This window comes from Phyllobates terribilis, unplaced genomic scaffold, assembly GCF_046119375.1.
Source record: "Phyllobates terribilis strain yellow unplaced genomic scaffold, ASM4611937v1 Scaffold_382__1_contigs__length_1840546, whole genome shotgun sequence".
Taxonomy (NCBI): Eukaryota; Metazoa; Chordata; class Amphibia; order Anura; family Dendrobatidae; genus Phyllobates; species Phyllobates terribilis.
The window spans coordinates 1,249,118-1,275,881 of record NW_027363142.1 but is presented as its reverse complement, the minus strand read 5'-3'; positions in this window follow the sequence as shown (position 1 = coordinate 1,275,881).

Here is a 26,764-nt window from a genome sequence, read left to right as displayed (position 1 = left end):
TCTCTTAGTTGGTGATAACAGCACAAGGTCATCAGCATAGAGCAGAAATTTCACCTCTGTGTCAGGGTGAGTCCTGGTGCTGAGAAGGACTCCAGAGCCACCACCAGCTTGTTGATGTAAATATTGAAGAGCGTTGGACTGAGGCTGAAGCCCTGTCTTACTCCTCAGTTCTGTTGGAAACAGGCCATCCTCCTTGCATTTACCCTCATGCTGCAGCTGTTCTCAGTGTAGGAGCTTTGGATGACATCATATGTTCTGCATCATATTCTGCTCCCCAGCAGTTTTAGGACTAGCCCTGGGTAACACACTGATTTGAAGGCCTAATTGAAGTCTATAAAGCAGTCATGGACCCTCTCATGCTTTGTATTGTGGAAATGGTTCTTGATGAGGCTGTGCAGGGTGTAGATGTGGTCGGTGGTGCAGAGATTTGGCATAAAACCTCCTTGGCTTTTGCTGAAGACATTGTATTGGTTGAGGAAGATGATGATCCTCTTGTTCAGGATGCAGTTTAAGAGTTTCCCCAGGTTGCTGCTGACACATATTCCCCTGTAGTTTGCTGGGTCGTACTTATCCCCATTTTTATATATCGGGGTTATGAGTCCTCAGTTTCAGTTTTTGGGAAAGTAGCCAGTCTGCAGTACAATATTGAATAGTTTTGCTATCGCACCCTGGATGTCTGGCGGGCTGTATTTTATCATTTCTGGGAGTATCCAATCTGGGCCGCTGGCTTTTTTTTTTACCTTTCATCAGTGTGATCCTTTCTGTTATTTCTGCCAATGTAATTGGTGTGTTCAGAGGGTTTTGGAAGTCTTTGAATTTTTTCTCCATATCCTTCAGTTTGTTCACAAACTCTTTGTGTGCCACGTTCAGGTCATCATTTGGGATGTCTTTTTTTTATAACTGTAATTTTTATTAAAATTTTTCACATATTTTTAGGAAACATAGAACACAGAGAAGTCATTCACATTTTCATATCAGAGAAAACACTTAGGCCTCCAACAGGACGACCCATTAGAGATCACTTTAAAGCTTTCAAATTCAAATATCTGATATGAAATCCATTTTAAATAACAGTCCATGAAACACAGAAAAAAAAAAAAAAAAAAACTAAGACAACACTGAGAGAAAGAAGGGAAAGGAAGAATGATATAGACAAAGATCATGAAACAGTTGGTCATTCACTACGCTGCGCCCAATAGTAGTTCCATGGGGCCCATACTGTCTTGAACAGGTCCATCTTTGCATTAAGACTTGTGTTCAAAGACTCCATCCACCTCACATCACAGACCCTAGCGTAGTACTCTTGTCTAGAGGGTGGTGAGTCCCTTTTCCAGCATAGAGCAATCATGCATCTCGCTGCTGTCAACAAGTGGAGGTGCAATTTGGAAGAATGTTTACCCATTCCCCTAGGGGTCACATTGAGAAGGAAAACAGAGGGCTCCAGAGAAATCTCTGTAAATAGCACCTCCTGAACCAGTTTTCTTATTGTTTCCCAAAAAGGAACTATTTTGCTGCAGGTCCAGAAAACATGTGTCAGAGTGCCGACAGATGATCCACATCTCCAGCATATACTCGGGACCTGCGGGTTTATTTTATTCAGGATATCCGGCGTATGGTTCCAGTGCATTAAAATTTTATATTGGTTCTCCTTGTATAGGGTGCAAATTGATGTCTTAGCTGCTTTAGACCATATTGTCTGCCATGTCTGAGGGGAAAGCCTCCTTCCCAAGAATCCCTCCCACTTAGACATATAGGGGTGCTGGAAGATGGGTCCACCCACCGGTGAATTGATTGTTTTATATATATCCGAGATCAACCCCTTGGTAGAGGGACCTCTCCTGCACAGCCTATCAAACTCCGTGGGGATGGACACTTTATATTAGCCAAACAGGGATCTTGCAAAATACTGAATCTGTATGTACTTATAGAATTCCCGATTAGTGATGTTAAAACTTTCTTTTAAATAATCAAACTGATTATTACTAAGGTGTTTCTGTCCACTATATCCGCAAATCTAAATAATCCCGCATTGATCCAGGGGTGAACCATCGATGATTCTAGGCTCTGAGGGAGCAAAGGCTGAAAGACAAACGATATCATCGGGTAGTGTTTAGAAGAAAGAGGAAATCTCCTCCTACAGGTGTCCCATATGTCTCTAGTGAATTGCATAGGGCCCAGTAAAGTGGTTTGGAGTTTAACAGATTTCTCAGACCACAGCAGTGAATTCGGATGAACTGGGGCTATCCATAATTTTTCAATTTCTGTCCACTAATTATATGCCCAAAGGGATGACCACGAAGGAATCCTTCTCAAGTGAGCCGCTCAATAGTATTTTACCACATCCGGGACCGATAACCCCCCCTGCTCCCTCCCCGAGATCAGTACCTGCTTGGAGATTCTATGCCTCCCATTATTCCATATAAACTTCATTATGCAGGATTGGAGAGCCCTCAACTCCCCCATAGGAACCCCAACTGGTAGAGTTTCAAAATAGTAGTTGAGTTTAGGAATAAGGGACATTTTCACCGCCGATATCCACCCCAAAAATGAGATATGAAGATTGGCCCACTTGACCATAAGACCCTTCAATTCTTTAAAAAGGGGCAGAAAATTATGAGCAAACAGGGTCCCATAGTCTGACGTTATGTTAATCCCCAGATATTTGATACTCTCTGACTTCCACCGGAATTTTTAATTCAGCTTAAGATGATCTAATTCTTCATGCGTGTTACGGGTCCGGGGGGTGGAACCTCTGTGCTGCGGTGCAAGGAGGGACCCAGAGGGGCGTAACTAAGTATCAACCTGCTGGACCGACCCTGGTCGTACGGCGGCTAACTCCGTGACCAGGGAGGGACCGAGCCGAGGGACCAGGTGCTACTCTGGGGACCACCTTGTAAGGGAGCAGGTGACTCCCACGGTACAGATGGCAGGGACTGACCGGAACAGCAGGCAGGCTGGCGAGCGGAAGCCTCCAGGTAGGCTATCAGGAAAACACGGCAAATAACGGCAGGAGTCTCTAGGTGGGCTGGCAGGTGGTCACGGCAAGTGACGGCAGGAGTCTCGATGTGGTCACGGCAAGTGACTGCAGGAGTCTCTAGGTGGTCACGGCAAGTGCTCCCAGGTGAGCGGGCTGGCAGGCACGGCAGGTAACAGGCAGGCAACAGTCAAGTGCTCCCAGGTGAGCAGACTGGCAGGCACGGCAGGTAACAGGCAGGTAACAGGAAAGTGCTCCCAGGTGAGCGGGCTGGCAGACACGGCAAGTAACAGGCAAGTAACAGGCAAGTGCTCCCAGGTGAGCGGGCTGGCAGGCACGACAGGTAACAGGCAGGTAACAGGCTGGCGGGCAAGACTGGTAGTCAGGCTAGCAGCGGGACCTGAGGGCTGAAGCAGAGGTCAGAAACACTGTGCAACAACTTTTGCTCGGGCACCTCCTTTTTGGAGGAGGTGCTTTATATATGGGAGGACCCACGGCTATTGGCCGGGGACTCCTTAGGACGGCGTGCGCGGCCCTTTTAAGAGGGAGGGAGCGCGTGTGTCCTAAGCACAGTGCCCGGGGAGCTGCGCGCGCCAGCAGCAGGAAGAGGAGCGCTGGTGAACGCAGAGCGGGGAGCGAGGAGGTGAGTGGGATGGCGTCTCTGCCTGGCAGGGGGGCAGAGATGCCGATGCTACAATGGGGAAGGTTTAGTGGAAGTGCCTCTGTTTTTTTAGAATTAATCTTATATCCTGAGATCATGCCATATTCCCGAAATATCACTTTAAGATTAGGGAGGGTGATATGCAGATTCGTAAGGGTCAGTAGCACATCGTCTGCAAATAGGGAAATTTTAAATACTTTACCCCTTACCTCCACCCCCGATATGTCAGGATTAACTCTTATTGCTGCCTCTAGAGGCTCGATACACATGGCAAACAAGAGGAAACCAGGGGAGGAGTCCTGAGGAGATAATTTGCATATTCCCACTGCATTTTGGGGTAAGTGAAGAGTCTCCGCGAGCTCAAAGAACACTGGATTTTGGCTGTTGGAGCTGAAAAGAGGACATCGGTAAACCAGGGGAGGAGTCCTGAGGAGATAATTTGCATATTCCCACTGCATTTTGGGGTAAGTGAAGAGTCTCCGCGAGCTCAAAGAACACTGGATTTTGGCTGTTGGAGCTGAAAAGAGGACATCGGTAAACCAGGGGAGGTGTCCTGAGGAGATAATTTGCATATTCCCACTGCATTTTGGGGTAAGTGAAGAGTCTCCGCGAGCTCAAAGAACACTGGATTTTGGCTGTTGGAGCTGAAAAGAGGACATCGGTAAACCAGGGGAGGAGTCCTGAGGAGATAATTTGCATATTCCCACTGCATTTTGGGGTAAGTGAAGAGTCTCCGCGAGCTCAAAGAACACTGGATTTTGGCTGTTGGAGCTGAAAAGAGGACATCGGTAAACCAGGGGAGGTGTCCTGAGGAGATAATTTGCATATTCCCACTGCATTTTGGGGTAAGTGAAGAGTCTCCGCGAGCTCAAAGAACACTGGATTTTGGCTGTTGGAGCTGAAAAGAGGACATCGGTAAACCAGGGGAGGAGTCCTGAGGAGATAATTTGCATATTCCCACTGCATTTTGGGGTAAGTGAAGAGTCTCCGCGAGCTCAAAGAACACTGGATTTTGGCTGTTGGAGCTGAAAAGAGGACATCGGTAAACCGCGCGCCAGTAGGTGCGCGCATTTTTAAGCTTTTTTCACTGTTTTCAGAACATTAACAGTAAGAACATGGAAGAGTCCAGGAGCCATTTGGTGAGCTGCATATCCTGCTACATGTTCACAGACTTGCCAGTGGAAAAGCCAAACTTCACATGCCAGAAATGCAAGCTTGTGTCCCTGTTGGAGGAAAAGTTGCGAAATCTAGAAGAGAGGTTAACTACCTTGAAAATCATTAAGGAAGGTGAAGAGTTCTTAGACAGAGCAGAATTATCTCTTCATGATTCAGAAAGAGAAGAAATTCAAACTGCACCTGATGAAACAGAGGAATGGAAGCATGTGACCCACAGAAGCAGGATGATCGAGAGGCAGTCAGCACCCATACTGCTCAGGAACCAGTACCAGGCTCTCACGCAGGAGAACCATGAAGAAATACAGCAAAATAAGACTTTGCCAGCAATGAATAACCTTGTAAGCCCTCAGAATCCTCCTGGATGGAAAAAGAAGAATGTTGTGAAGAAAAAACGGAGAGTGGTGGTCATGGGGGATTCCCTGTTAAGAGGAACAGAGGCCGCTATCTGCAGACCAGACATAACCTCAAGAGAAATGTGCTGTCTTCCAGGAGCAAAAATTAAAGATGTGTCTGACAGGATATCAAGACTCTTCAGACCTACAGATCACTACCCATTCCTGCTAATACATGTGGGGACAAATGACACCGCAAGAAAGGACCTGGAAACCATCAGCAGTGACTTTGAAGACTTAGGCAAGAAAGTGAAAGAATTGGGAGCGCAGGTGGTCTTCTCATCCATCCTCCCAGTGGATGGCCATGGAACAATGAGGTGGAATAAGATTCTACAGGTGAACAACTGGCTACGTCGATGGTGCCGTCAACAAGGATTTGGATTTCTGGATCACGGAATGAATTACCTATACGATGGACTACTTGCTAGAGATGGGGTGCACATTACGAAGACTGGAAAACATGTATTTGGAAGTCGCCTTGCTACACTCATCAGAAGAGCTTTAAACTAGAACAATGTGGGAAGGGAAGCAAAAGGCCAGAAAAAGCCATACAGCTGACAAATACTATTGAGATCTCTGCTAGTGGAAAGGAAGAACAAAAACAAAACAATTTAAATAATAAAAATATGGGAGGAAGAGAAACCAATCACAAACTAAAATGTTTTTATACAAATGCACAAAGCATGGGCAACAAACAAGGAGAATTGGAACTACTAATTCAGGAAAAGAAATATGATGTCATTGGAATCACTGAAACTTGGTGGGACGATACACATGATTGGAATAAAAGGCTAAAAGGATACAACTTATTTGCAAGAAACAGACTTGATAAACGAGGAGGAGGTGTCGCATTGTATGTTAGAAAAGCGTATATCTGCCCAGAGATTGAAGCTTCAGAGACTGGGAGTTCTGTGGAAACTGTTTGGGTAAGAATACAAGGAGAGAACAACAGAAAGGACACCATTGTAGGCATTTACTACAGGCCACCTGGGCAAGCTGAAGATATGGATGAACTCTTTATGTATCAAATGACCAAGTTCTCCAAAAAATATGACGTAGTGGTCATGGGAGATTTCAACTATCCAGACATTTGTTGGGAATCTCTCTCAAGTAAAACTAACAGGTCAAGAAAATTCTTATCCTCTCTTGCTGACAACTTTATCTTCCAAAAGGTAGGGGAGAAAACAAGGGGATCTGCTACTTTGGATCTAATCCTTATAAACAGGGAGGAAATGGTTGAGGAGGTAAAGGTGGCTGGGACCCTAGGAGGCAGCGATCATGCTATTATAGAATTTTGGATAACTAGAGGAGGAAGACATGTGAAGACTCAAACTTCAAGGTTAGATTTTAGAAAGGCAGATTTTAATAGACTCAGAAAGAGAATAGGAGGGATCCAATGGCTGGATGTCCTTAAGGACAAAAATGTCCAGGAAGGATGGGAAATTTTTAAAAATGAGATTCTCAAAGCACAATCGTTAACAATCCCGAAAAGTAGGAAGAATGGGAAGCATTTAAGGAAACCAGGATGGATGAACACAGAACTTAAACACATGCTAAAAAGAAAGAAAGAAATGTTTATTAAATGGAAAGAGGGAGGCATATCTAAAGAAGATTATAATGCAGTCTGCAGATCCTGTAGGGCACGTATCAGGTTAGCTAAAGCTGACAATGAATTAAGGCTTGCAAGAGATGTCAAAAGCAATAAAAAAGGATTTTGGGGGTATGTCAAAAGTAAAAGAAAAGTCAAAGATGCTATAGGATTTTTACAGGATGAAAATGGAGAAATGGTAAGAGAGGATGTTGAGAAGGCCGAACTTTTTAACTCCTATTTTGCATCTGTTTTCTCTCAGAAAGAAAATGTAACATCAACTGATCTTCACTGTCCTTTTAAAGGAATAGAGGAATCCAAGTTATCTGTAAACAGAAAGATTGTGAGGGAATATTTAGCTAACATAAATGAGTTCAAGTCTCCAGGTCCAGATGAATTACACCCCAGAGTACTGAAGGAGATCGTAGAAGAAATTTTAGAACCACTCTCCATAATCTTTGAAAATTCTTGGAGAACAGGAGAAGTCCCAGAAGACTGGAGAAGAGCAAATGTTGTTCCTATCTTCAAAAAGGGGAAGAAGGTGGACCCAGGGAACTATAGGCCGGTGAGTCTGACTTCTATACCAGGAAAGATCTTTGAACAAATTATTAAACAACATATATGTAAGTACATGGATAAGAATGAAGTGATTAACCAGAGTCAGCATGGATTTGTAACTAACAAGTCATGTCAGACTAACTTAATTTCCTTCTATGACAGAATCACTGACTGGGTGGATCAGGGAAATGCTGTAGATATAGTATATCTTGACTTCAGCAAAGCATTTGACAAAGTATCTCACACCATCCTTATTGAAAAAATGACCAAGTATGCAATGGACCAGGCTACTGTTAGGTGGATTCATAACTGGCTTAGTGATCGGACTCAAAGGGTGGTTGTAAATGGCTTCACATCCAGCTGGATGAATGTCTCAAGTGGGGTACCACAGGGCTCTGTCCTGGGACCTGTATTGTTCAACATCTTTATCAATGATTTAGATGAAGGAATTGAGGGTAAACTGATTAAATTTGCTGATGACACAAAGCTAGGAGGGATAGCTAATGCTAGAGAAGAGAGAGAGAGGATTCAAAAAGACCTAAATAAACTGGAGCAGTGGGCAGCAACCAACAGAATGGTTTTTAACAGGGAAAAATGCAAAGTACTACATCTGGGCAATAAAAATGAAAAAAGCATATACAGAATGGGAGGAATAGAGCTAAGCAACAGTACATGTGAAAAAGACTTAGGTATACTAATAGATCATAGACTGAACATGAGTCAACAATGTGATGCAGCAGCAAAAAAAGGCAAATACAATTCTGGGATGTATTAACAGAAGCATACAGTCTAGATCACGTGAAGTCATTATTGGTCTTTACTCCTCTTTGGTCAGACCTCATCTGGAATACTGTGTACAGTTTTGGGCACCACATTTTAAAAAAGACATAGACAAACTGGAGCAAGTTCAGAGAAGAGCGACCAGAATGGTGACTGGTCTGCAAACCATGTCCTATGAGGAACGGTTGCAGGATTTGGGAATGTTTAGCTTGCAAAAAAGAAGACTGAGAGGAGACTTAATAGCTGTCTACAAATATGTCAAGGGCTGTCACATTGTAGAAGGATCATCTTTATTCTCATTTGCACAAGGAAAGACTAGAAGCAATGGGATGAAACTAAATGGGAGGAGACACAGATTAGATATTAGAAAAAACTTTGTGACAGTTAGGGTGATTAATGAGTGGAACAGGCTGCCACGAGAGGTGGTGAGTTCCCATTCAATGGACGTCTTCAAACAGAGGCTGGACAGACATCTGTCTGAGATGATCTAGTGAATCCTGCTTTGAGCAGGGGGTTGGACCAGATGACCCAGGAGGTCCCTTCCAACTCTACCATTCTATGATTCTATGAAGAGCGGGGATAAAGGACAGCCTTGCCTTGTGCCATTTACTATAGAGAAACTGGGTGATACACAATGGGGAAGTTTAATGGACGCTGTGGGAGAAGAATAAAGGGCCTTTAGTGCTGTTAGAAAAGCACCTGATATCCCAAAAGTCTTCACTGTCTCAAACATAAAGGGCTGTAAAATAATACTCTTCCTGTATTATTTTTTCCTACCGAGGACTTCGCAAAGTATCAATATCACGATATTCTTATAAAAAATGTATCTATTTATTCTTGGATTGTCCATTAAAAAGAATCAGATTGCAGCAGGTACATACAATAATTAGTTATAAAGTAATTGTCCATTTGTCCATAATTAGCTTAATTGTTGAGATTCACCCATCTTTCCTTGGATCCTGGCTGGTAAATCATGTCTTTGTCCAGCACGTGTCCAGGCCTACATGTCAGATACTTCTCAGCATGAAGATTCTTCTTGTGGGGTGGGAAGAGCAAGAGAGCCCCGCCTTTCTGTACCATGGGCTTTTATAGCCAGTCGTATGGACACCTGTTCTACATATGGTAGTGAACCAAAAATACACACACAAATAGCGCATGTCAACTAGACATGATGGCTGAGGCATAGAACTCAGAAAAATGATTATCGATTAACATTCCAAATGAATTTCCATAATTAACCATTTAACATTTCCCCCTTTTTTGAGAATAAAAGGACTTTAACTGAAAATTCTCAAAAGAAGATACATTCATCAATCATTTTTTTCTTTCCTTCTTCCTTGGCAATATCATTAAATTTCCATAATAATAATAATAATAGTAATAATAGTATCAATATCGGATTATTGTTATATAATGATGTGAATTCATGTTATGGTAAGCCGTGACTAATATTCATTTAATATGTATAATTATACTTCCCTATATCTAAATTGAAGTAATCGCGGGTTCAATCGTCATCATCTGATGTCATCGGGTCTTCGTCTCATCTTCTTCTTGGTTCTTTTATAACACAGTCTTTAGATGAAAACTCCTTTGAAATAAATTACAGCGTGTAGATATGGTACAGTCCATAATTGTGTTCATTATTGTGCAGTCCATAAACTGTACTCTTTATTAGAAAGATCATGTGTATCAACTGATAAGAAAACAAAGTCCATGGATGAAATGTAGCTTTAATATCTGTGCGATATTCTGGAATCTTCCATATGTCCGCACTGGTCTAGTGTCACTTTTGGAACAGATGTGACGTCTTTGGTCAGTAAAGCAAGGGTTAACTTGACACTTCGCTGCTTTATATAGCACCATAACCAGTACTCAGTCCTTTATATACAGGACACATATGCCAGGTATTACCTGTTCACCAGCTTTCATTGAAGCGTTGCAGGTGATAAGAAACCACTGGAACGTGATGAAACTTGAACACAACACAGTTCATTCAGGATCATCGTCCTCTGCCGTCCTGGTGATCAGTGGTGTGAATTGTATTGTATGTAATTGACACAGTCTATTATCACTCAGCATTCACACCTTCTGAGACGTCCGGATATCAGTTGCTTCTTTTTGTAACTTTTGAGAATCTCTTTGATTTATAAAAATTAAAAGTCTTTATTAAGATAGAATTCATAATTGCGATGTCTTGATTGAAGTCTTCATTCCCTAATCTGATACCAAATCTGGCAATTTTCCTAACCTATAATATCACAGCGTACCATAGCAATCAATAATATCCATCTAATTATTATCAAAATATTAAAATAAATTATGTTTGGAATAATAAACAATAATAGATAATAATTCAATCAAGTTCTCCATGTGATAAAATATTTTTATGTCATAGGTGTAATTACCTTTTTCAACCCATAGGTGTCAGTGTGTTTTGAAACAACAAGTGTTTATATCTTTATTAAACCAATAATACCAAAGAATGTATGTATACTCATGGATCAAAAATGAATAAATATATGAATGAATGAATGAATGAATGAATAAATGAATGAATGAATTGTTGTGTTTACTCAGAAAATGTAAACATTTTTCTTATAGTAATTCATATCATCATTATATTTAATGAAGCAATATTCTTTGTACTTGACATTACCCCATTAAATATTAATGTGTTTTCTCAATTGAAATATTGAACTGAATTAAAATCAAAATTGAAAATTAAAAATGAAAAATGGAAAAATAAGAAAATAAGTAAGAATAAAATTTGAAAAATGAAAAATAAAATTAAGAGTAAAAATAAGAATAAAAATAAAAATAAGGCCTTTAAATTTTAATGACAAATGCAGAGTAATTATATTCTCCATAAAAAATACCCTTATATCTCCATTATCTGGATGATTTCATATTTGTCATAACCTTGTATCACCAAAAAATTATTAAACTATGCAACTTTGCATGTAACACCCTTCTTAATTATATCATTGTACCTTATTATTGTTTCTTCTTTATTAAAATGTGTGGAAAATAAGTATTGATCAAAAGTGATTATGTAATCAGGATCAAAAACACATTTTCCCCCTTAATACCAAAAATATTATTTTATAAAATTTATGTATATATCAGAACCAAATTAAAAATAGTTATTCTTCTAGAAATATTGTGCATAAATTTCATATCGATGAGTAGCATAGATTTGTCTAAAGAGAGGTGTGTACCTATTTAGGTAACCATTAAAAATAATATCATAGTTATTCAAGAATATTATCATGTGGAAAATTATTCTAAATATAAATTTGCTTTGTAAACCATTTTGATGTGTGGTTGCTCTTATCCACTATTAGTTAAATCAAGAAATAATAATTATTAAGAAATATAGAAGTATATATATATATGTAGATAATACCTAATTATGTATTATAATTTTTCTCAGAATTAAATATATTTGTGTACCTTCACATAAAGAAACATTTATTTATTTTTTTTCAAACATACAAACGTACAAGGCCTCTGTCACATCAATCACGCTTAGCAGCTGCTGATTTGCTCATCTGTCACCTTCACTCTGACATTCACAGATCTGTTCAACTCAAACATTCCACATATGAAGTTTTAGATATATATATTTAACCCAAAATTGTTGTATCCCAATTTATTAATGCGCATTTAATATCTTAATATTTCTTTGAATATTCCCCAAATACATATTATATAATATGAGAGTAAGTCACTTAAATTTCAGACACTTAAAAAAACTATTGTCTTGCAAAAATAGAAATGTCCTTAGGTTCCTTTTTTTTTTTTACTCACTGGCTGCCAGGTTTTAAGTTACATCAGCTGGAAATAGAATGAATGGGATCCTATACTATTAGCTCAAAAGTCAAAGGCCGCAGCTGTCACACGTCATGCTGTAAAGCTACAGGTTAAAACGAACACTTCATGCACAGAAAATATTAGCAACACAAAAGAATTAATAAGTATTACATATATATTATAGTCCAACTAGTTATATTGTTATTATTTTAAAATGTAACACACATAAAATCATGCAATTTTTTCCACTTCCTGTGTGAATAAAGAAATAAATCCATTTTAGAGTTGTTTGATCAAATCCTGCTTTGGAATGAAAACTCTAAGGAAATATAAGAAAACAAAATTAAATATCAAATTCATACAGAAACAGAATTATTTAAATATCTTATACATATATTGGTTGGTTCTAATGTAATTCAAAATATTGTTACTTAAATTTATATATGAAGTTCTAATTTATTAATTAATATATATATATTTTATAAACATATATATAAATACAATTATACACAATCTCTACTTAGACAAGTGTATATATATATATACATACATGAACTACTAGAAACTATGTAACTACAATTTTACTGCATAAGATTATAAATAAATATTGAGACATTGTATAACATTTTGATACAACATCATAATTACAGTTTTTCCTTAGCCACTCCCTAAACCAAATCTTCTGTCTCTCTCAAATATCTCCAGGAACGCCCTATTTAGGAAAGACATTTTTCTATCCTTCAAAACCTCAGAGAACTGTCTGTTCTTCTGTCCACATTCCATGACGTCACTGTGAGCCGGTCGTCTCACCTGTCTCTGTCCGTCTATTTCGGCCATTTTCCTTTTTAGAGAATCACAGTCCTGACTGAGAATTAACTCATTCTGTGGAGAGATGGATCTTTACACTGGCTGATATGGCTTATAACAGATATGAAATCTCCTGCGTATTTGATAGAGTTCACTATGAGGATGACTCAGTCTAGGAGAGTTTGATATTGGCTTTTGGTAAGATTTTACCTTTCCTGGTTTTATAAAATTAACTTGATTTATTTTCTTTGCACGATTCTCATGTTTTCTAACAGAATCCAGCAACTGCGCACATTTGAATAGGGATTCTTTTTGTGACGCTATAACTCTAGATACTGGATCTAGGAATTTGAATTTTTGTACAAAAGTTGTTATCATTTGTTGTACTTTTCCATTTTTGATGAGAGCTTTGTACAACCGTTCAAATATGGACATGAATGTATATGTACATTCCTTCCTACCAATCCTTAGTTTCTGCAGATCTTCTATGTTGGGAAAATCTTTTGTGACACAATAAATCAAATATCTTAATCTGTCCGAATCATTTTCCCATCCATTAGGAGAGTCATTTTCACAGGGCATTAAATGTAAACGTCTGGACAATGTGACAGGAATCCATATTTTAAATAATTGATTCCTCTCCTCATTGGATAAATCAAACTTATCAGAGAAGCTCTCAAATGTCTCTGAATTTCTACAGGCATGGATTTTGACATCATATTTTGGCATGATTTTGTATAATTTCAGCAAATTTTTCCTCATTTTAATTTGTAGTTGAGCCTGGGTAATTCCTGAATTCTCTGATATTTTTAGTGGCTCTTGAACGTCCGCTCCTCCTACGTCACTCACGTCTCCTCCCACTTCACCTAATATGTCAGTTTCTCGTATGTCAGTCATGTCTCCTCCCATGTCAGGTTTCTGTATGTCCGTCTCTTGGTCAGACCCAAGGTCACCTTCAGTTACAGACACGTGTCTTACTTCTTGTTCATTTTCCACATTACAGTCAGAATCAGTATCACCATCTGACACTTCTACACTATTTTCCTGCTTAGAAATCTCTAACACAAGACTATGAAAAAAATCTACCAAATGTAGAATATTTCTCAATTTCTGTTTGTCTCTATTTACCAATTTAGAAGTTAACTGTAAATTCTGCAATTCACATTCTTTGTATAAACTGAGCCACAAAACTTCTATATCATCTCCTACATTAACTTTGAAATTAATATTACTTTGTTTAGCAAAAGAAGAAATTATATCCATATTTTGCTTACCTTAAGATTCCTTAGCTTCTCTTTATCAGCACGTCCTGTCTTTAGTTCGTCTGATTCTTTTCCTGTGTGTAGGTCCTTTCTGCTTCTCGTGACAAATTAGTGAATTTACTGACACGTGAACAACAGCTGTTCAGCTCGTCAGGACTTCCCCCCTTGTTCACGGAAGAAATTCACTTACTTAATTAAAAAAAAAAATGAAAAAACAGGACTGGCTGGCTCACCATTGTAAAATAATACTCTTCCTGTATTATTTTTTCCTACTGAGGACTTCGCAAAGTATCAATATCACGATATTCTTATAAAAAAATGTATCTATTTATTCTTGGATTGTCCATTAAAAAGAATCAGATTGCAGCAGGTACATACAATAATTAGTTATAAAGTAATTGTCCATTTGTCCATAATTAGCTTAATTGTTGAGATTCACCCATCTTTCCTTGGATCCTGGCTGGTAAATCATGTCTTTGTCCAGCACGTGTCCAGGCCTACATGTCAGATACTTCTCAGCATGAAGATTCTTCTTGTGGGGTGGGAAGAGCAAGAGAGCCCCCCCCTTTCTGTACCATGGGCTTTTATAGCCAGTCGTATGGACACCTGTTCTACATATGGTAGTGAACCAAAAATACACACACAAATAGCGCATGTCAACTAGACACGATGGCTGAGGCATAGAACTCAGAAAAATGATTATCGATTAACATTCCAAATGAATTTCCATAATTAACCATTTAACAAGGGCCAATTAAGGCGGTCAAAAGCATTTTCCGCATCAAGACTGTGGAGAAGCGCCCGAGACTTATTCCTATTGACCACATCCACCAGGTCCACAGCCATCCTTGTGTTGTCTCTTCCCTGCCTGAAGGGCACAAACCCCACCTGATCCTTATGAATCATGTGCGGAAGCCAGACATTCAGTCTGTTTGCAAGGAGACGGGTAAATATTTTTAAGTCCGAGTTCAAGATGGCTATGGGCCTATAGCTGGCGCAGTCAAGGGGATCTCTACCAGCCTTGTGAATTAACACCAAATATGAATGAGACAGCGAGCTAGGAATCGGGGTTCCCGTCAGAAAGGAGTTAAAAAGGTCAACCATATAGGGGAGTAGTATATCCGCAAAAGTTTTATAATATAGATAGGTCAAACCGTCCAGGCCTGGTGACTTACCCAGGGGCAAATCTTTCAAAATGTCAGTTAATTCCTCAAGAGTGATCTGTTAAGGGAATCTTGTGCCTCCGTCAAAAGAACTGGTAGACTAATTTTCCGAAAACAGCTGTCTATCTTTGATCGCATATATTCTGGATTGCCTGCCAGTGGGTCCTGAAGATTATATAATTTCTTATAAAATTTATAAAAGATATTTGACAATTCCCCCGGGTCATAGTGGGTAGTTCCCTCATCGTCTCTAAGAGCCTGAGGAGCCGCGGCCACAGAGTGATCCTGCAATTGCCTAGCCAACAAGGTATGGGCCTTGTTCCCCTTTTCATAATATCTCTGTTTTGAAAATACAAGCATCTTCTCCACTTTACAGATGGAGAGATCCTTCAATTTGTACCTAGTGGCCAACAGCTTCCTCAGAGTCCCAGTTGACGGAGAAGAGGCAAATCTAGGTTCCAGAAGGCGAATCTGAGAATTAAGATTCGAGAAAAATTGCCTTGAATTTTTTTTAAGCCTCGCTCCCTCTGCAATACAGCACCCTCTTATTACCGCCTTATGCGCTTCCCACAAAATAGGAAGGGAGGGCACAGATCCCGAATTTAGTTCAAAATACTGGGTTAAATGATCTGATAAAGATTTTCGAATACAGGGATCCTTTACCAGAAATTCATGCAGTCGCCAGTGACAGGCTCTGGATGAACTGAGACCCAACTTAAAATTTAATATTACCGGCGCATGATTCGACCATGTTATGGACCCCACCTCTACATTCTCTATAATTCTAAGTGTGACAATATTAGCAAAAAAGTAATCAATTCTGGTATGAGTCTGATGCGGATTTGAATAAAAAGTGTAAGCTTTTTCTTTGGGATGATCTATTCTCCACATATCAAAAAGGAAATTTGCCCGGATCAATTTTCTAAATTCCAATGATAATCAGGACGAACCAGCAGATGGAGGGTTCCCCCTCAAGGCAAGCCTATCATTTATTTCTGAGAACGGGATATTAAAGTCCCCCCCCACCAACAATGCCCCAGGCTGCAGCCGTCGAAGGCTAGCTAGAACCTTGCGAATAAAGGGTATTTGGCCCGAATTTGGGGCGTAAATGTTGCACAATATTATTGCTTTGTCCTGAAAAAAGCCCTCCTGTATCAAGAATCTACCTGCCGGGTCCTCATGAGATTTAGAGATTTGAATTGGACATAAAGATGATATAAGTATGGCCACTCCACCCTTTTTATTATTGTTATAGGCAGAGTAGGCAAAAGGGTAATGATGCACCGCAAATCTAAACGTCCCACTCCGGTTATAATGCGTCTCCTGTAAAAAGGCAATGTCCGCTCTCTGAGCCTTCAACTCCTGCAGTGTGAGCCTTCTTTTTCTAGGGGAATTAAGCCCCTTTACATTCAAAGTGATCAACTTAACCATTGCTAGTGAGAAAAGGTGAGCTACTGCTTATAATCATACTCACTGACAATCGTTGCAGCCTCCCGCCCCATAATGACCTGCCAAGGAGCTCCATGAATAACCCCTGCTCTCTTGATAAGGAAAAGAAAAGGTAAAAAGGAGGGAGGGGAAAGACAGTGGGATGCGGGGGAGACACAGACTGAAACAAACCAACATAAAGAGAAAACATGTACAAATATCAATACAGATCAGAACAATTTTCCCAAGAGTAACTCTTGGAAAAGGGTTATTACTGTGGCACAAGGTGAGCCCACTAAGTTTCAAAAACGTAGTATGCAGTTAAGGGAAATCACAATGTTCTTGCTATCCAACAACCCTTTGGAAAAATATATTGGAGGGAGTCCAGAAAAAGGGGAAAAAAAACTTTCCTGTGAGATGAGAAACAATAACCAAAATCCTTGTCCTGAAACCCAAGGAACCCCACTGGGCATTTATAAACAGGTTGTCAAAGTGACACTTTAAAATATTCATTCATTTAAGGCATAGAAAAAAATCAAACATAAGTATCAGAACTTGACGTTGAGTACCGGCTTGTAAGTGAAAAAGAGCGATAAAGACAAAAAGTAAACCCTCTAGCGAAGCCGCTTATGCTCTGGGTTTTACAGTCAACCATAGTTATTCTTATGCACTCCAGAGGACGGGCCCTGCTCCCCAGGCCTGCGAGGCGTCGTTCCCTCTTTGCCCCGCCTCCCCACCTTTTGCCATACGGGAGGTGGAGCCTCCGTGGGGCAAAGATTGTTCCATTCCGGAATGTTCGGTGCTGTTAGTTAGAGGTCCCCACAAAACTTGTCCAAATCCCCCATAGAGCGGAGCGCTGCTGACACCCCATCCCTGCGAGCCATTAAAGCAAAGGGGAAGCCCCATCTATAGGGAATCTTCTTATCCAGGAGCATGCTGAGCAGAGGTTTAAGATGCTTTTGTTACGAACTGCTACAAACACTAAGGAAAGATAGGAAAACTGTCCCTACAATAGGACTAAGCTGATTCCCTACGATGCAGCGGGGGACCTGTTCCTTGTGAACAGACCCGCCTAAGTCCTCGGCTAGTCTGAACACAGATCTATAGATCTAATGGAGGGGTCCCTACAAGAACTAAGGACTGGGATATAGTTGGACACCTCCTAACAGAAATTGTAGCAGAGCAAAGACAAACAAACAAAAAGTACTAGTGGTCAAAAGACCAAGCAAACTACAGAGTAAGGTACAAGGAACCTGGCTAGCTTAAGAGTAAATGTAACACTGAAGTCCAGTAAGGCCAGAAGGGCGGAGCTGGATTATATAGGCAGAAAGTCATGTGACCAACAAAATAGGAAAAAAACTAACAGGAGGGTTCTAACAGTATCCCCTCTTCTATGAGGATCCTCTGGATCCTCCAGGCCCAGGTCTATCAGGAAACCTCCTGTGAAACGCTCCGACAAGTCTAGGAGCAGAGACATCATCCGCCCTTACCCAGGAGTTATCCTCGGGACGGAAACCTTTCCAAGCGACGAGATACTGCAATCTCCCTCTATGCCATCTAGAATTAAGAATGCGAGAAATTTCATATTCACCGTCTTTCACCACCGGAGGAACAGAGACAGTGGCGTCCCTATCAGAAACATCAGCTTTTTTCAATAAGGAAACATGAAACACCGGATTAATCTTCCAGGAGGTAGGAACCTCCAACCTAACAGCAGATTGGTTAACTACCTGAAGCACCTTAAACGGCCTTACAAACTTCGGGCCCAATTTCTTAGAAGGAATCCTCAACCGCAGATTCTTAGAGGACAACCAAACCATGTCACCAACCGTAAACAAAACCTCTTGACTAGTGTTGAGCGATACCTTCCGATATCGGGAAATATCGGATCGGACCGATGCCCAAAAAGTATCGGATATCGCCGATTCCGATACCGATACCGGAAACCAATGCAAGTCAATGGGACAGAAATATCGGAATAAAAATAAACCCTTTCTTTCCTTGTAGGTTAATTCTACATGAAGGAAAACAACTAAGAATAATGTATAATGTATTGGGGGAGGTGGGGGAGACAATAAAGGCATAGAGGTTTAGCCCAATCAAATGGAATAGCAGGAATTAATATTTTTTAAGACGTTCTGAGTTACGGAAATATTGACTATGTTAAGTTTTTTTATATTTTGTCAGATATTTATGTTTCATTACTTCCATGCTCTTCACCTTCTTTTTTACTTCTCCCACACTTTCCCCATTCATCATCCTCAGCATCAGCATCTTTTTCATCAACTTCTTCTTCACCTTCTACATCTTTTTCTTCTTCTTCTTCTTCTTCTTCACCTTCTTCCTATTATTCTTTTTTTTTTACATTCTTCATATTCTTCTTATTCAACTATTATTCTTCATATTTTACTTCTTCATCTTCTTCATCTTCTTCTTCTTCATCATATTCTTATTTGTGACAGGCATTCCTGTAGTTGTTATCTATAAAAGTTTGAACATTACACCTTTCGTTCTGTCCGTCACAAAAGATTTACAACAGGATATGTCCGCGTTCAGTTTGGCCTGCAGCAGCAGGTCTTTTCCAGGGGCACCACGAGGAGGAACAGACTCACCCCCATACACTGCTTAGTCATCTTCTGCTTATAATTTAGATATTATCTTTTGCTCTGATTTTTAGTCTTATGCTTAATGTTCTTCCGCTTTTTGTTCTGCAGCTTCTTGTACTTCTGCTTCTTGGTTATCTGTCTCTTGTTCTTCTGTATCTTGGTGGTTGTCTTCTTCTTCTTTGTCCTCTTGGTCAACTCCTTCAGGGTCATCTTCTTGGTCTTCTTCGGGGTGATCTTCAGGGTCGTCGTCTTCAGGGTCGTTGTCTTCCGGGTCCTCGTCTTCGGGGTCCTCGTCTTCAGGGTCATCGTCTTCGGGGTCCTCGTCTTCTTCTGGGTGGTCTTCAGGGTCCTCGTGTTCAGGGTCGTCTTCGGGGTCATCGTCTTCTTCGGGGTCGTCTTCAGGGTCCTCGTCTTCAGGGTCGTCATCTTCGGGGTCCTCGTCTTCTTCGGGTTGGTCTTCAGGGTCCTCGTCTTCAGAGTCCTCGTCTTCGGGGTCCTCGTCTTCTTCGGGTTGGTCTTCAGGGTCCTCGTCTTCAGGGTCCTCGTCTTCGGGGTCCTCGTCTTCTTCGGGGTGGTCTTCAGGGTCCTCGTCTTCAGGGTCCTGGTCAGGGAGATCCAGAGTGATTACCAAGAACCATTTCAAAAAGCTTGAACTTGGAAATGTAGCAGAAGGTACAAGAAGGCTGAGGAACTGCCGAGAACCAGCTGATGGTACTGGAACCTGGATGGGTAGCAGAAGGTACAAGAGCCAATGGAACTACCGAGGACCAGCTGACGGTACTGGAACTCGGTTACTGAGCAGGAGGTACCTGTGCCAGAAAGCACTACCAAGGACCAGCAGACGTTGGTGGAACTTGGATACCGAGAAGGAGGCACCTAAGTCAAAGGCACTGCCGAGAACCAGCTGACGGTACTGGAACCCGGATGGGTAGCAGAAGGTACCCATGTAAAAAAAAGTTGCAAGGCCGCGAGCCGGCCGCAGTACCAAAACCCACAGTCCTACAGGGGGTGCTTGTCCTATTGGCACTATGGAACCAGCCTTCATTGCCAGATCCTGCAGCCCACATAGGAGTCACCTAAACTGCAGGCACCACAGAGTCGGCTAACCCGACCGCAACACGACAGGACAACGCATTGGAGGCAAAGTGACGTTGACACTACCCGGAAACAGCTGGCGTGCTGGAACCAGGCTGGGCAGGAGGGAGTACCTGTGCCAAAGACACCGCTGGGAAACAGCTGGCGGTGCTGGAACCCAGGGTAAATACTAAAGACAGAGTAGAGCCAGAGGCCTAATTGGAGCAAGTTTAAAATCAATAGTAGTGTGAATGTGGACAGAGCAGGAGAATTTGCCGGACACACGGCAGGGAAACAGATGATGTTACTGAACCCCAATAACACGGCAGCAAGCGTTGACTGTGCAGATGGCACTTCTGAGCAGCAACTAGCGGTATTGGAGCCCAGGGTAAATACTAAAAACAGAGGAGCCAGAGGTAATTGGAGCAAGTTTTAAATCAGTAGTACAGTGGATGTGGACAAGGCAGGAGAATTTGCCAGACACACAGCTGGGGATCAGCTGACGTTACTGAACCCCAATAACACGGCAGCAAGTGTTGACTGTGCAGACAGCACTTCCGAGCGCCAACTGGCGGTGTTGGAGCTCAGGGATAATACTGAAAACAGAGGAGCCAGAGGTGTAATTGGAGCAACTTTAAAATCTGTAGTAGTGTGAATGAGGACAGAGCAGGAGAAATTGCCGTCCGCACAGCAGGGGAACAGCCGACGTTACTGAACCCCAATAACACGGCAGCAAGTGTTGACTGTGCAGACAGCACTTCTGAGCAGCAACTGGCAGTGTTGGAGCTCAGGGATTACAGTTCAGGTGGTAGAAACATGAACACAACAGGAGACCTGGATACTGTTGCCAACCAATTATTTATTCTGGAAGAGGACTGGCAAATTCATGCAAGATCCAGGCCTTGTTCATTTTGAGAAAAGTAAGCCGGTCAACGTTATCGGAGGATAGTCGCATGCGACGGTCTGTTAGTACACCACCTGCGGCACTAAAGACGCGTTCCGATAATACACTAGCAGCAGGGCAAGCTAGCACCTCCAATGCATACTGGCTAAGCTCTGGCCATGTATCCAGCTTACAGACCCAAAACTTGAAGGGAGAAGAGCCGTCTGGGAGTACACTGAGAGGGCAAGACATGTAGTCTGTCACCATCTGACGGAAACGTTGCCTCCTGCTGACTGGAGCCGTCTGTGATGGTGTAGACATTTGTGGCGGCGGGGACACAAAACTTTGCCACATTTGGGCCATACTGGTCTTGCCTTGTGCTGAGGCGCTGCTTCTGCTCCCTCTTTGTGTAGAGCTTCCTCCACTGTCTCGACGCACTGAGCTGCTTTGTAAAGCACTAGCAGCACTGCTCTCGGTTGGAATGGAGAACATGATGGAATGCACCAGTGCGTCTTGGTACTCCCGCATTTTAGACTCCCGGTTCAACGGTGTTATGAGGCTTTGTAAGTTGTCCCGGTAGCGAAGATCTAGGAGGGTGGACACCCAATAATCAGCCGTGTTGAGAATGTGGGCGATGCGGCGGTCGTTTCTCAGGCACTGCAGCATGAAATCAACCATGTGCTGCAGACTGCCAACTGGCCAAGAAACGCTGTCCCCTGCTTGAGGCGTGATCTCTGCCTGCTCTGCATCACCCCACCCTCGCTCTAGATACTGACTACTAGAGCATTGTGTACCTCCCTCCTCTGGACAGATGTATTCCTCCTCCATTGACTCCTCCTCATCCTCCTCACAAAGTGTCCCCTGCGTAGGCCTTTGTGAGGAACCACGTTGCGCAGACTGTAGAGAATCAGATGGCATTTGTGACTCCTCATGCTCCACCTCTTCCAAAACCTCGTCCCTTAGTGCTTGCAGTGTTTTTTCAAGCAGGCAGATATGGGAGATAGTCATGCTGACTAGTGCATCATCTGCACTCGCCATCCACGTGGAATAATCGAAGGCACACAAAACGTGGCAAATGTCCTTCATAGAGGCCCACTCAGTGGTGGTGAAGTGTGAACGGCGCGCACTGCGACTTGTTTGCGCCTGCTGCAGCTGGTACTCCATTACTGTTACCTGCTGCTCACACAACTCTCCAACATATGTAACGTTGAATTCCACCTGGTGGGTAGGTCACATATGATGCGATGTTCCGGAAGATGTAATCGCCGCTGCAGAGCTGCAATGAGCGATCTTGCGATGCTGGAACGCCGCAAGTGAGGGCACTCTATGTGGACCTTGTGAAGCAGTGCATCAAGATTCGGATAGTCCCTCAAAAAACTCTACACGACCAAGTTGAGCACATGTGCCAGACATGGGATGTGAGTGAGGTTGCCTAGGCCCAGAGCTGCCACCAGATTTCGGGCATTGTCACACACTACCATGCCTGGCTGGAGATTCGCTGGCACAAACCACATGTCGCTCTGCTGCTTGATGGCATTCCAGAGCTCCTGCGCTGTGTGGCTTCGATTCCCCAAAGAAATTAATTTTAATACGGCCTGTTGACCTTTGGCCACGGCTGTGCTCATATCGGTCATCACAGCAGGTAACCGTTCACGGGTCGATGTGGAGGTAGACCGTGACGGCTACTGCAGCGCTGATTCAGAGGAACTGGAGTATGAGGAGGAGCCAGTGTGTACAGACTGGATTCCTGCAATCCTTGGAGTTGGCAGAACACGTACAGCGCCACTCTCAAGATCTGTACCCGGCTCCAAAACATTTACCCAATGGGCAGTGAGGAAAAGGTATCGTCCCTGTCCATGCTTACTGGTCCACGCATCGGTGGTCAGGTGGACCTTGCTACTGACGGCGTTTTGTAGCGCATGTTTAATTTTTCCCTCCACATGACGTTGCAGGGCAGGGACAGCTTGCCTGCTGAAATAAAAGCGGCTGGGCACGTTGTATTGTGGGACTGCCAATGCCATAAAGTTACGGAAGGTGTCAGTCTCCACCAGCCTGAATGATAGCATTTCAAGGGCCAGTAGTTTAGCAATGCCAGCATTCAGAGCCTGTGCTCGGGGGTGGTTTGCCGAGTATGGGCGCCTTTTCTCCCATGCCTGTGCTAACGATGGCTGTAGACTGGCCTAGGAGTGTGAGGATGACAGGGAAAGTGGTGCTGTGGGTGGAATTACACTGTGTCTCTGTACAACAGTGCCAGAGATTCTTCCATGGCGATCCTGTGAGGAAGCCGAACCAGCTGTGTGTGAGCTGGAGGAAGAGGCTACAACACGAGCTGAAGAGGTGGTAGGTGGCGCTGTAGGTTGGCCTAGGTCTTCAGTGTGTTTTTGTAACTCCACCACGTGCTTGGTCCGCACATGTTTCCACATATTTGTGGTATTGAGGTTGCTGACACTTTTCCCTCTTTTCACCGTCTGATTACACAGCTTGCATTTGACAAAGCAAATGTCATCTTCAACTGTGTCAAAAAAGGACCAGGCACTGCAAGTCTTGGGAGCGCACGCTTTGGATTTTGGAATAGCCATGCTCCTAATGGGTGCCGAAGTGGAGGCTACAGGCAACCAAGTCTGCTCCCTCCCTCTCCCTCCTTTTTGGACCGTTCGGGGAATCTCTTCCTCAGAGCTGCTCCCACCACCTTCCTGTCCCTCACGCCATGATGGGTCAAAGACCTCATCATCTACACCACCCTCTTCAAACAACTGCTTCTCCTGGGTAGTCTCGACAGTACAGTACGCACCAGAAAGTGGCACCTGAGTCTCATCATCAGATGCGTACTGAGGTGTGCTGCTGACCATAGGCACTGGCCCACCTGCCTCTTCAGATTCAGAAAGACAAAACGGTTGTGCATCACTGCATACTACCTCTTCTTCAAATTCTTGAATTCTGCTTGGCTGGCCCCCTCTTTCCAAGCCAAGAGATTCAGAGAACAGAAGTAGAGATGGCTCCTGTCCAGGGCTCTCTGACTGTCTGGGCAATTTGGCAGGCGGTGAAGAGACAGATGGGTGCTCTTCAGTGCTCAGGACTTGAGAGGATCTGGAACTAATTGAAGTCGATGCGTTAGCTGCCATCCATCCGACAACGGCTTCAATTTGGTCCTCCCGCAGCAGTGGGGTACGGCTAGCTCCTACAAACCTGCGCATAAAGGACTGTTCCCTGGTAAAACTGGGGGATGCTGAGTCACTGGTGCCCGCAGCAGGCACAGAATCCCCCTGTCCTCTCCATGAAGGCACAGAATCCTCATGTCCTCTCCCTGCAGAAACTCCACGACCACGACCACATGCCTTACTCCCTGCCTTCTTCATCTTGATAGACTGATAAAGATAGGCAGAAATGTACTAAGGGCTTAGTGTGCTTATTCCTGAACAGCTGCTAACAGGTATAAGAAACACTCATTTTATAAAGTGTGGACTAGACTTTAATATGAGCTAATGTGGCCTACACAACTGTAAAGTGGAGTGTTTGGTGAACTTTATTTATTTTTTTTTGTCACAAAAAGACACTTGATGTGCCCAAAGATGTAATACCGATAGTATCACAAACTTTTTGTAGCTATTACAATGTAGGAAGGTAACCTACAATGCAATAGATGAGGCTACAGAAAATAGGCTAATACTAATCTGGCTGGGGCTGCAGGGCACAATGCTGCAGAAAGGCTCCTCTAACTACTCCTATATAGTGTGTTTGGAACCAATTTAGCTGAATACGGATGGAACCACCACACTAATAGGAGAAATGAGGAAAAATTATGAATTGGCAATAAAGGACAATGTATGAGGCAGTGACACACACTGAGTGCACTACAACCAGACGTGGCTGAAGCACACACTACAGGGTGAGCTGCACTCACACACACAGACCTTGCTGACAGCGGTGAACAGTGCAGATGCAGAGCACTGTGCACTAGCGCTGCAAGACAAAAAAAAATTCTCTATCTACTCCTATATAGTGTGTTTGGAACCAATTTAGCTGAATACGGATGGAACCACCACACTAATAGGAGATATCAGGAAAAATTATGAATTAGCAAAAAAGGACAATGTATGAGGCAGTGACACACACTGAGTGCACTACAACCAGACGTGGTTGAAGCACACACTACAGGGTGAGCTGCACTCACACACAGAGACCTTGCAGACAGCGGTGAACAGCACAGAGAACTGTGCACTAGCGCTGCAAGGCACAGCGATTTATAAAGTAGCTTGGGTAAAGCAGAATAGACCAAATAGGTAGCTAAAACTGTCCCTCAGAACAACAGCGTCCTATTCCTAACTGAATTCACAGCAGAGTGAGCTGAAAATGGCGGCGGCGGCTTTTATAGTGCATCATGACATCATTTCAGCAGCCAATCACAGCCATGCCATTAGTTAAGATGCCTACATGCCTAACAGGATGTGCCCACAATTCTTAGGATCCTCATTGGCTGAATAAAATGAAACTGGCTCATTGCATTATGGGAACTTCCGATTCCGGTATACGATATTGTAAAAGTACCGGAATTAAGTATCGGAATTCCGATACTGCGAATATCGGCCGATACCCGATATTTCAGTATCGGAATGCTCAACACTACTCTTGACGTTTCCCGTCAAAGTACCTCTTGGACTTTTTGTTAGCCTCTTGAAGGTTACAACGTACATCAGTCCAAACTCTCTCCAAATCACCGGAAAAATTCTCCTCCTCCGGCTCAGCCGATACCAATTTGGAGAATGACCCAAACGACGGATGTCTCCCAGTACAACAAAAAAATGGAGAACACCCAGCAGAAGAGGATGTATGGTTGTTAAGAGCAAATTCAGCCAGTGGCAAAAACTCAGACCACCCCTCTTGATTGTCAGCCACAAAACAACACAAAAACTGTTCAACATCTTGGTTCTTTCTTTCTGTCTGTCCATTAGACTCAGGATGATATCCAGATGAAAATGACAAATGAACTCCCAACCTGTCACAAAAGGCACGCCAAAAACGAGCCACAAACTGAGGTCTCTATCAGAAACAATGTTGGTAGGAACGCCATGGAGCCTGACAATTTCCTTAACAAAGTGTGCAAATTGAAGTGGTCAGTGGGGCGCTAGAAACTGGATAAGGCGCTGGAAAAGGATAAAACAAACCTCTTTATTGAAGTATTAATGCCCACAACGCGTTTCTGCAGCGGTCTGCTGCCTTCATCAGGTGGAGTTAATTTCCTTAACAAAAGCCTTAGCGAGTGTCTTAGCGCAGGGCAGTTTGATGAAGCGAACCAAGTGACACATCTTGCTAAAACGGTCCACGACCACCCAGATGACAGTGAAACCCTCAGAGGCAGGAAGGTCAGTAATAAAATCCATAGCAAGATGCGTCCAAGGTGCACTAGGAACTTCCAGAGGGCAAAGCAACCCCGCAGCAGGAGCATGTGAAGACTTAGATCTAGCACACACAGTACATTGACGCACCCACTTAATGACTTCCTTCTGCCATCCAGGCCACCAAAAACTGCGACCTACAAGTCTCTTAGTCTCCGAAATTCCTGGATGACCTGCCAACCGAGACTCATGACACTCCACAA